Raw genomic sequence first — 11,402 nt, 5'->3', positions numbered from 1 at the left:
AGCGAGGTGGAAGTGGATTAAAACAAAAATGTCCTACAGAGGTCGAGTTCTCATCACCAACAATTTAGTATGGTCCACTTTATGACATCAGCTGTCATGTGTTGTGTTTGTCTCTGTCATTAACTCTGATGTGAGTCCTGTCTGTCCATGTTGTCTCATCCTGAGACTGTTTCTCATTGTTTCATGGAGTGTTGTCCACTGCTGCCTCTGTTTGTGATGTTGGAACATGTTTTCAGACTATTTGGGGAGTTTGTTTGAAGCAGAAGTTCATTCTGGGCTACAGGTCCTCTCAGAGAAATAAAGACAAATGGCAGCTTCTTAATTTCATTGTGTGGAGGACAAAGATGTTGGTGTATCTGAGCAGAAGAAACAGAACAGAGACAGCTGTGGATGATGATGCTGTTTTACTGTTTGTAAAAATGTTGAAACTGGTTTAAAACTAGATTTTAATGATTACAGAATGCTGAAAGATGTGTAAAGTGTTCCAGTGTGTGGTGTTATAAACATGTGTTCTGTTGTGTTGTTGATGACCAGCTGTTCTTTGGACGTGACTGACATGATTTAGATTCTGTGATTCTTCATTTATTGACCGTGTTGTTTTTTGATTGACTGACATCAATCAGCTGATTGATTTCCAATCAGAGTTGACAGTATTGATCTGAATGAGATGTTTTTATTTGATCCAGAAGAAAGTTGAAGGAACGAGCTGAAAGAAACAACAAATCTTTTCATCACTTAGAACAAAGAAATGCAGCTTTAATAGTTTGTATCAGTTATTGATTGATGATCAGTTCTCAGCTGATTCAACAAATCTTCACTTGCTGTTGAAGAAGTTGATCAAAGAAAATGTTAAATTTGACGTCCAGAAATGTGAAAGTGACAAAGAGAAGCAACAAACAGCAGTTGAACACTGAGATGAGACATTACTGTGAAGACCACAGGGACAAAACATCACAACACCATCAGGACTCTGATCATGTCCAACACCTTGAAAACCTGGTTTTACTTCCTGTGTTTCTGTCCCCTGTTACCTGCTGCTCTCATCTGGTTCTGTCCTTCAGCTTTCTCTACTACTTTGTAATCAGTCAATAAAGTTATTCAAACTGCTGCTGCTGTCTGTACAGCTGATGTTGTGCTTTGTTTCCTCTCAGTCTGTCAGGTGGAGGTGGAGGAGGGGGAGGAGTCTGTCCTGCTGCCCTTCAGAACTACACCTGACCTGCCTGAGGACGCTACAGTGAAGTGGGTCTGCTATAAAGGTTCATACAGGACAGTCCACCTGTATAAGAACAGATCTGACCAGCCTGAAGAACAGGACCTGGTTTACAAAGACCGAACAGAGATGAAGAAAGACCTGCTGAAGACTGGAGACCTCAGTCTGACCCTGAAACACCCCAAAGAGACAGATACAGGAGAATACGGGTGTGAAGTCTACAACAAGGACGTGTGGAGAGAGAAAACAGTGAAGCTCAAAGTCAAAGGTCAGTATGAAGATACAGAACAGAGGTCTGTGTGTCTGTCTGTGATTGGCTGCTTGTCTCTGGTTGGTTACTTGTCTCTGGTTGGCTGCTTGTCTCTGGTTGGTTGCTTGTCTCTGGTTGGCTTCTCGTCTCTGGTTGGTTGCTTGTCTCTGGTTGGCTGCTCGTCTCTGGTTGGCTGCTTGTCTCTGGTTGGTTGCTTGTCTCTGGTTGGCTGCTTGTCTCTGGTTGGCTGCTCGTCTCTGGTTGGCTGCTTGTCTCTGGTTGGCTGCTTGTCTCTGGTTGGTTGCTTGTCTCTGGTTGGCTGCTTGTCTGTGGCTGTTTGTCTCTGGTTGGCTGCTTGTCTCTGGTTGGTTGCTCGTCTCTGATTGGCTGCTTGTCTGTGGCTGTTTGTCTCTGGTTGGCTGCTTGTCTCTGGTTGGTTGCTTGTCTCTGGTTGGTTGCTTGTCTCTGGTTGGCTGCTTGTCTCTGGTTGGCTGCTCGTCTCTGGTTGGCTGCTTGTCTCTGGTTGGCTGCTTGTCTCTGGTTGGTTGCTTGTCTCTGGTTGGCTGCTTGTCTGTGGCTGTTTGTCTCTGGTTGGCTGCTTGTCTCTGGTTGGTTGCTCGTCTCTGATTGGCTGCTTGTCTGTGGCTGTTTGTCTCTGGTTGGCTGCTTGTCTCTGGTTGGTTGCTTGTCTCTGGTTGGTTGCTTGTCTCTGGTTGGCTGCTTGTCTCTGATTGGCTGCTCGTCTCTGGTTGGCTGCTTGTCTCTGGTTGGCTGCTTGTCTCTGATTGGCTGCTTGTCTCTGGTTGGCTGCTTGTCTCTGGTTGGCTGCTTGTCTCTGGTTGGTTGCTTGTCTCTGGTTGGCTGCTCGTCTCTGGTTGGTTGCTCGTCTCTGATTGGCTGCTTGTCTCTGGTTGGCTGTTTGTCTCTGGTTGGCTGCTTGTCTCTGGTTGGCTGCTTGTCTCTGGTTGGCTGCTTGTCTCTGGTTGGCTGCTTGTCTCTGGTTGGTTGCTTGTCTCTGGTTGGCTGCTTGTCTCTGGTTGGCTGCTTGTCTGTCTAACTGTCCTCTGTCTCCTCTGCAGGGAACATCAGGAACAGAAGCAGCTCCACTGATCCGACTCCTCTGATGGCTGATCAATCTGTTTGATCGGTCTGTTGGTCAATCTTTGATTATTGATCTGATGTGACTTTGGATCAGAGACTAAATGGAGGTGAAGGAGCTGATGGAGGACGGATGAAGACAGGAGGACACTTCATCAGCTTCTTCTTCACTCTGACTCTCACACACAGTCTACACACTCACTATTGATGACTGTTGATCAGTGATGATGTCAGAGTGATGTCAGAGTGATGTCACATGGTGGTTTGGACTGAAACATGTGGTTTAGATCCTTTGAACTCTGACAGTAAAGTGTAAATACAACCTCAGATGTAGAGACAGCAGGTCTCTGCAGTAACAACATGTATCATTACCTTTACAGAGTGTCTACACAGAGAAACACTCACATTTAACACTTTTAACACCTTTTAATGCCACTTTATATGAAATTTAAGACCAAACTTTTGATGGAAATACACACCAAAAGTGAAATACATACACACATATTGCATATACTAATTATTGCTGTAAGCTTTTGAAATAAAAAGATGATTTAATCAATGAATTAATGGACATTCTTTCATATTTTAAGTGTTTTTTAGAATCCAACATGTCTTTAATGTGGATCTGTGTCATCTTCACTTCATCAGTGTGTTTCAGCTGCAGGACCATGTTTTCTTCACAGAAACACATGAAGAACAGATTATAAGATATCAGATGAAGATTCCTGTCAGACAATCAGAGTTCATCACTGATGTTCTGGTAAACAACCACCAGAGGGCGACATGAGCACAGCAGGAATATTACCTCTGACAACGTTTCCACTGCTGGACCTCAGAACACTTCTGAGCTATTTGTACTTTACTGGAGGATTTCTGCAAATATGTACTTTTTACTCCACTACATTTATTGAAAACACTGTTTTAGTTACTTTACAGATTACATGCTGCCTCAGAGCTGAATCAGCACTTTTTAAATTCATTTATTTGATGAACAATCAGATTAAAAACAACTCTTATATTCATACAAATAATCTGAAAGTGCTGATTATACTTTAGTATATTTAGCTGAGATTAGATTCTGTCTGTCTGGGTGACATTTTAACACCATGTTATAGAGAATAACACACAAAATGTCGCCCAGCAGGCTGCAGCACTTTATTAATAAAGATAATAAACCATAAAAAGAAAGAAAATAAAAGACATTTCTGATTAAACAGTCACATCTGGATCGATGTGATGATGTTAAACAGCTGATCACATGTTCCTCTTTATGATAGATTATATTTTATAATAATAACATCTTTAAACCTCCTGATGAAACACATCTGTTACAGATATATAAACATGTGTCTCAGGTGTTAAAGGTGACACACCTGTCTTAGTAAATCAATCAATAACAAGTCTGAACTCTCTTGTTGCTAGGAGCGGCAGCCTCCCGCAGCGCGCTCTCTGATTGGCCCGCAGTCCGTCACCTCGGGCCAATCAGACGCCAGTGTGTCCGCCATGAGAATCCATGATGTTCTTTTTGTTTCTTTCATCATTATCAATACTACGATTCGTCATCAGGCTGATCAGATCACCGCGCAGGCTCACATCGATCCGGACATGTTGTTGGCAGCAACGAATCCGAAGAAAAGTTATGGCCAATTTGACATCTACGAGCGCGAATCTCCAATGTCCGACTGCTGTGAATGCAGCACGAGATGACGTCAGAGCAAGAGACGCTTCGTTTGGAAAACTGAGTGGCGCGAAGCGAAGAGCAGGAGTCGCGAGGAAAGGAGACACGGGAGGAAAGAGGTAAAAACTGATGAACTATCTATCAAGAAATGAAATAATATCAAAGCACAGTGCTAGTATAGCTGCGATGCTGATTTAAGATGATAAAAATCAGGTTGAAGAACGTTATTTCGCTAACTGTACATGTAATGTTAGCTAGGTCTGACGTCACTTCTGTGTAAAGTCAGCTAACGTTAGGCTACAAAAGCTAATATTGATTCAACGTCTGTCAAGGAAAACACGGTAAAGTTACTTTGAATCTACCAGAAATGAAGAGGAAAGGTAGCATATGAAGTGAGCAAGGTAGAAGGAGGAGATGAGGTGGAAGGAGAGAGAGAAAGGCGACCAGGGAGAGGAGGAGGAGGAGGGAGAACACCACAGCGATGAAGATACGAGGGAGGGAGAGCAACACCGAGATGAGGAGGAGAAAGAGAGAGACAAGATAACGTGCAGGGCTCAGACACTGAAAGGGAAAGCAGAGTGCTGAGCATCACCAACCATCTCTAGTCCAGCTGCTCCACATGGTGTGGACATTGTTGCTGTGTAGTAAACTAAGTTACATATCAATAAGAACAACACGTGACAAAAACGGACATTTTGATCAGAACATTAAGGTGCATTTAGGAAAAAGTGCTTCCATGCAAAAGGGACTTCTTCAAATAAATATACATATTCATGTTTGCTTGAATATGAATAATTGTGGAAACTTGTAAGTGAAAGTGTGATGAGATGGGGACAGAGTTTTAATATTCTGTGTACAATGTATTTTAGTTCTATTGCTCAGCTTAAATTCACAAATTAAATAAATGAACCTAAAAATACTCTCCCAGGCTAAAATGTTAGTGTGTGTTAACACAGTCTGATGGTTATAACTAATCAATGATGGTTCTACATTGATTGTGTTTTTACTCGTTATATTCTATAATGAGTTGAGATGTAATGCAGCTTTAATGTTTCCTCCCCTCCATCTTCTAGACGTATCCATGTCCAGGTGTGAGGTGCCAGTGCAGCCAAAGCAAGAGAGTTTCCCTGAGTCCCTCCAGGAGCAGGAGAATCTTCTGCAGCCACTGGTACAAATCTCACCTGGTTAGAAGACTCGCAGTCCAAACATGCAGCGCACTGTTTTGCTTGTAGGCATTTTTCCCTCCCGATGCTCCAAGGACTGTTTTCATCTCATTCAAGGGTTATCGTAAGTGGAAAAAAGCTGAAATGAAAGACAGTGGTTTCTGTTTGTGGTCCCAGCTGTGACTTTACTGAGGTTCACCCAGTGTTAGCAGCAGGAGGACGGTCAGCTCACCTCCCAGAGCCTCCAGCTGAATCACTGGACACTGATTTAGGGACCGTCATTAAATTACTGAGCACAAATATATTCATACAAAATAATTGCAGTTTTTTCGATATCTTCAATGTCATGTGACCCACTGACTCCAAACCAGCAGTATATAAGCAGCGGTATTTAAAAATAAATTAGATTCAACAAATACGTTTCTGCATTGTGCCATTTTTTGTAAGTCTCAATCTGTCAATTTTTTTTTCACAAATCTCACCAGTAGTCTTTATTTAAAGGGTTATATTTCAAAATGTTCTTCCGGACCCTCCTAGATTTTGTAAGTTAATGACTCAGAGCACCGCTGCTACAAATATTTATAGGGGAAAAACTGTGTTATTGTTTTTTAATGTCTCTTCTTTTACATGTACAGTATACAGCCTGTATGAACCTACTCACACAATGTTTCTGTACTTTTTCAGACTGGGGGCAAAATGGACTTTTATATGACTTCTTTTCAGGTTTATGGAGATGTTCTTATGTAACATACCCTTTTGTAACTCTGTGAGCCTTTTTGTGTAGTTTGTTGATACAGCAGCTCAGATTTACATGCATGAAATGTCCCTTTCATATCTCCTTAACTGCTGTGAATACTGTATATATTGTACTGTATTTCTCATGACTTTATCAGTAAAGACCTGACCTGTCAAACAGTGTTCAAGCTACTGAGGGACAAATAGGGAGAATGTGTGTTCTGAGTAAACAATAAAAGCGATGTCCAGCACCTTGTTTGAGTGCCGTGCCCATTTATTACTACAGTGTATTTACGCTCACCTTAGTACAGCTCAGTCCATAGATCTTCATGGGTAAGTTTTTATTTGGATTGTTTCTTCTTGTACAAATGCTGTCTGCAACACTGGCACTCTGACACAGTCAAATCTGTTTGCTTCCCCTCTCACACATCTGCCACTTATCACCTGTGTCTTACCTTAATGCCTTTCCTGTGATAATGGCCCATCTACAGTAGTGTTACCATACTTCCATCTCCTATTCATTGAGATCACATTGTATGGTCACTTATTCCTGATATGTACTGTTTCACATGAAACCTCAAATACAAGACATTGACTGCATGAGATAAAGTTGTCTGTATGAGTTTGTAAATGGCAGCCCGTGTCCTTGTGTACTGTGATTAAATTCAGTATATATACGTCAACCATATGTTGCCACCCCTCAAAAATTCCTGCCCCCCTCTCGCCACCCCATAAATATGTTTCTAGATCCGCCCCTGGATCCGGACCTGATCGATATGTTCATCCTGATATCACGAGCGTTTCGTCAGCACACGTCATCATCGGTCGGAGCAGATCAGAGAGATTAAAACAGCTGATCAGTCTGTTGAGTTAACAGCCGCTGTGATGGCGGCTTTGAAAGGCACGAGCACGCACGGAACTTCCTGTTTGAGAAAGACTCGCTTTCTACTTTACAAAATAAAAGTCTATTTACTCTCTGAGCTGAAGAATACATGATAAAAGTTGTAATAAGGGAACAAATTCGCAAATGTCACAAAATAAAGAGAAACACTAAAACATCCCTCATTAATCTGAAGTGGTTTATTTACAGGTCCAGAACTTTAATGGCGTCTGACCACAGTGAGAAACTTCAGACCAAACCTTCGATGGAAATACTCACCAAAAGTCAAATATATATACATATAATGCATAAACTAATTATTGCTGAAAGCTTTTAGAATAAAAAGATGATTTAATCAATGAATAAATGGACATTCTTTCATATTTTAACTTTGTGGTACTCTGATGGTACAAAGGTTTCTTGCTGCATAAGTCCTGTCAGCAGCTCCATGTGGGTCTTTGTTCACATTTGTTTTGTATTTTATCATCTTTAATGAAAATGTTTTATCACTTTTGACCAATAACAACTTTTTTTTTCAAAACTTCTGTCAGTAAAATGTAATGAACCCAGTTGATGCAGCAAGCTTTGCTCCTGGTGTTATAATAAAGGCAGATTCAGGGTTTACTGAGGTTCTGAAGCTGTAATCTACACAAGTGGCCTCACAGAGACTCCAGCAGTGAAGAGAGGCTCCAGAGGAGGAGGATGATCCCAGAAGAGCAGCAGCCGGCTGGTCAGGAGGGACTGCAACAGCCGAGCAGCTCAGTGGATTAAAAAGGGAAACTTCAGGTCACAACTCAGGTTTTTATTTGCAGCGGCTGTGAACCGGAGGAGAAGCCGGAGAGTGAGATGCTCCCAGCTAGCTTTAGTTTCTCACACACCTTCATGTACAGACATGGAGATCAAATCTGACTCATTTATATTATATTATATTATATGATTTCACAGAGTTTATGAAAGAAATTGGCTTTAAACAGAGCACATCAGACCCATGTGTGTTTGTAAGATCTGGACAGGAGCTAGAAACTAGCTGTGTATGTTGATGATCTGATGTTGATCACAGAATCAACAGAAAGCGTGGATGAGTTGAAACAACCTTTCAAGAAGCGCTACAAGATGAAGGACATGGGGAGCTGTCCTATATCCTGGCATCTCTGTTGTCCAAGACAAAGCAAAGAACTGTGTCTTTCTTCATCAGAAGCATCACATTGAAACCATTCGTCAGAACCCCATTGCAACCCCTGCTGATGCAAATGTAAAGTTGAGAAAAGATGATGGTGTCAGTAAACCCGTGAAGCCCAAGCACTTATCAGTCCATGGTAGGTAGTTTACTGTACGCTGCAATGGCCACACCACCAGACATAGCACAAGCAGTGAGTGTTGTGTCAAAGTTCAATGCAAATCCAAATGCTGCATATCTGACGGCTGTGAAGAGAATGTTTCCATACTTGATGGGTACAGTGAACGTTGCCCTCAAGTATGAGCAGTCAGAGTCAGGAACTGTGATTGGTTTCTCAGATGCTGATTGGGCCGGAGATCAGGATGACCGTCGCTCAACAACTGGTAATATATTGTTCCTGAGTTGGTTCAGCAAGAAACAGGCAACTGTTGCACTTTCAACAGCAGAAGCTGAGTATGTCGCACTCAGCCAAGCAGCTCAAGAAGGTACCTGGCTGAAGAGATGCTGACTGATCTTGGAATGAGTGATTCACCTACAGTGACCATGGAGGACAATCAAGGAGACATCGCAATCACAAAGAATCCTGTCAATCATTCTAAACATAAAAACAGACTAAACACATAGACATTCACTACCATTACATTGGTGAATGTGTGCAGAATGGGCAAATACGAGTGCAGTATTGTCCAACAGTTGATATGAAGGCAGATATCTTGACCAAGCCACTGACAAGACAAAAGTTTGAGTACCTCAGAGGAGAGATTGGACTTTACCCTGTTTAAGTCTGCCTAATATGCTTACTGTACTGTTTACTGCTCAATGTGTTATGGAACCTGTAGCAAGGTAAAAAGAAGTAAGGAAAAAATCTTAGATTTATAATTTTGATATTATTTGTGAGGTCAAGCACTGATCTTAGCTGTGGAAATTGCTTAAGTGCTTAAATGCTGTAAAATTAAGTGGGAGTGTAAAAACAGTAATTTGACAGTGTTGAGAAGGTGTTGTACCGCCACCTAGTGACTGCTTTTGAAAAGTGTTTTCTGTTCTGAATAAAGACACGTGAAATAACGACACTCACACATCTTCATGTACACAGACATGAAGATCAAATCTGATGGATCAGAGTCACTTTTAAATTATTTATATTTAATTATATTATATTATGTCATACAGTATATATGTCACGTACATGTATAGTTCCCTATAAATTAATCTAGTGGTTGAATTAGAGGTAGCTGTGCTCTTCAATCAAACACACTCATTATGTAACTTATGTAGGCTACTTCTTGGAGAAAGTCCCCAGACTCCCTTAAAAATGTCTCAATTTAGTGAGTTGTTGAGTTAAGAAACTTTATAAACTCTGTGAAACTCTCTCTACATCACTTTCTGAACTATTCGAGCCTTCTTGTTCATTCGGCAAACGTTTTACATGAAGATATTCCTTTCTTTGTGTTAAAATAACGACATGTTTACACGTTAGAATGAAAACAAAGGAGGTTCGGTTAACGCGCAGCTGCGAGGTTTGTCCCAGTGGAGTTGCCGTAGCAAACCGTCAGAGGCTCGCGCTGCGCTGCGCCGCTCAGATCGCTTTTCTTGTGATTATTGATGATCGATTAGAGATGAGCCGTCCACGGTAGTGACGTAGTGACAGTCTGGATGTGTTAGTGCTTTTTGTACTTTCAGTTAATATTCTGTTGGGAAATCTGTTTGATGGTTGCGATACTGCAGGATTATGTTTCGATCCGATACCGAGTAAATACAGCGCCAGTATCGCCAACACGATACTTTTGATAATTAAAGTGGCTGTATCATAAATCTGTTAAATCTGAATGAATTTTCATGACCTTTAAGTGTTTTTGTGTTTTTTCCTTTGGAGTATTAATTAGATAAAACCCAGAACAGAATTTGGGCAACGTTTGTAAATAGAAAATACTTTATCAACATAATGAAAGTTTTTGTTCAGAAACAACAGAACAGTAACAAAACATTTTTCCCCATACATTGTCATTTTCAGAAACTCTTGGGGAATTGGCTAAGTGAAATAATAAGATAATTAAGTCTGTAGTACAACTACTTGCAGTTTAGATATAGTAATCATACAGTATCCCTTTCACAGTCAATATTTCAATGGGATAAATGTTATCAAGTTCTGAGCATTATTTATACTTTTTGAGTTGCTCGCACCTCATTGGTCAGCCAGGGTTTCTGGTTTTATGACACAGACATCTTCTATGCATTTGTGTTTGTATCCAGTTACAGCTTCTGCATTCTGCTCCACATTGACTGTTTGTTGTTCAGTGGCTGTAAATTTAAACATAAAGCAGACAGAACATTCAAAGCAGTCCTGCAACACACTTATGCCCAGTCAGAGGAGCCCAGGTGGGGCGGCGGACTGCTTTAAAAGCCCCCTTGATGTTAGTGTACTGATGGTTAGTGTGTAAACTCCCCGAGTCACAAATCTCATGTTGGTGATGTTGGACTCGAGCTCCTCTACCTTCACTTCAGTCTATGTGTCATCCGAGTCCTGCGTGATCTTTTAATGAAGCGATAGGAGAAGATATTCGGTCTCAAATCAATGTCAAATCACGAAGTCTGACAGCCCTTTCTGTCCCTGACCCAGTCTATTATACTATATAGAGTTGAATAGTGCATGAATGTGTTCTTCCATTGGATTGGTCCGTTGGCTCTCGACCTTTAACAGGATTGGCTCGTGGATCTGACTCCATGTGACCTCCACGTGCAGCTGCTGCCGGTAGTCCTGGCTGTGTTTCCTCTTCTCTGCAAAAAGAGCAGAACCTACACTTCCAGTTCCTAACTGCAGAAACTGCTGCCCTTTGGTTGACCTACAACGTAGACACTTCGGATACCTTAGAAGGAGTATACACAGACAATGTACTTTCCACCTCCTTATCTTGCTATTTTCACTTCTGCACATTTCTGCTTTGTAAAATCACACTTCTACATTGCTCATGTGGCTCCTTTCTCTACACTAGTTCCCTATAATGCAGTGATCAATAATTGCAGCTAAAAATGAACGCACAAAAATATATTTTATTACAGTGATAACAGGGAGAACCTTCTTCATGTTGGCCTGGTTGAAGTCTGCAGCAACAGAGACCTCTCCAACAGGATGTGTGGACTGTAGCTCACTGATGGAGCAGTACTGAGTGTTCAAGACCTCCTCAGTGTCTTCACTGGGGAAATGTATACTGCC

Source organism: Sparus aurata, chromosome 10 (assembly GCF_900880675.1).
Source record: "Sparus aurata chromosome 10, fSpaAur1.1, whole genome shotgun sequence".
Lineage (NCBI taxonomy): Eukaryota > Metazoa > Chordata > Actinopteri > Spariformes > Sparidae > Sparus > Sparus aurata.
This window is presented reverse-complemented; position numbering follows the sequence as displayed.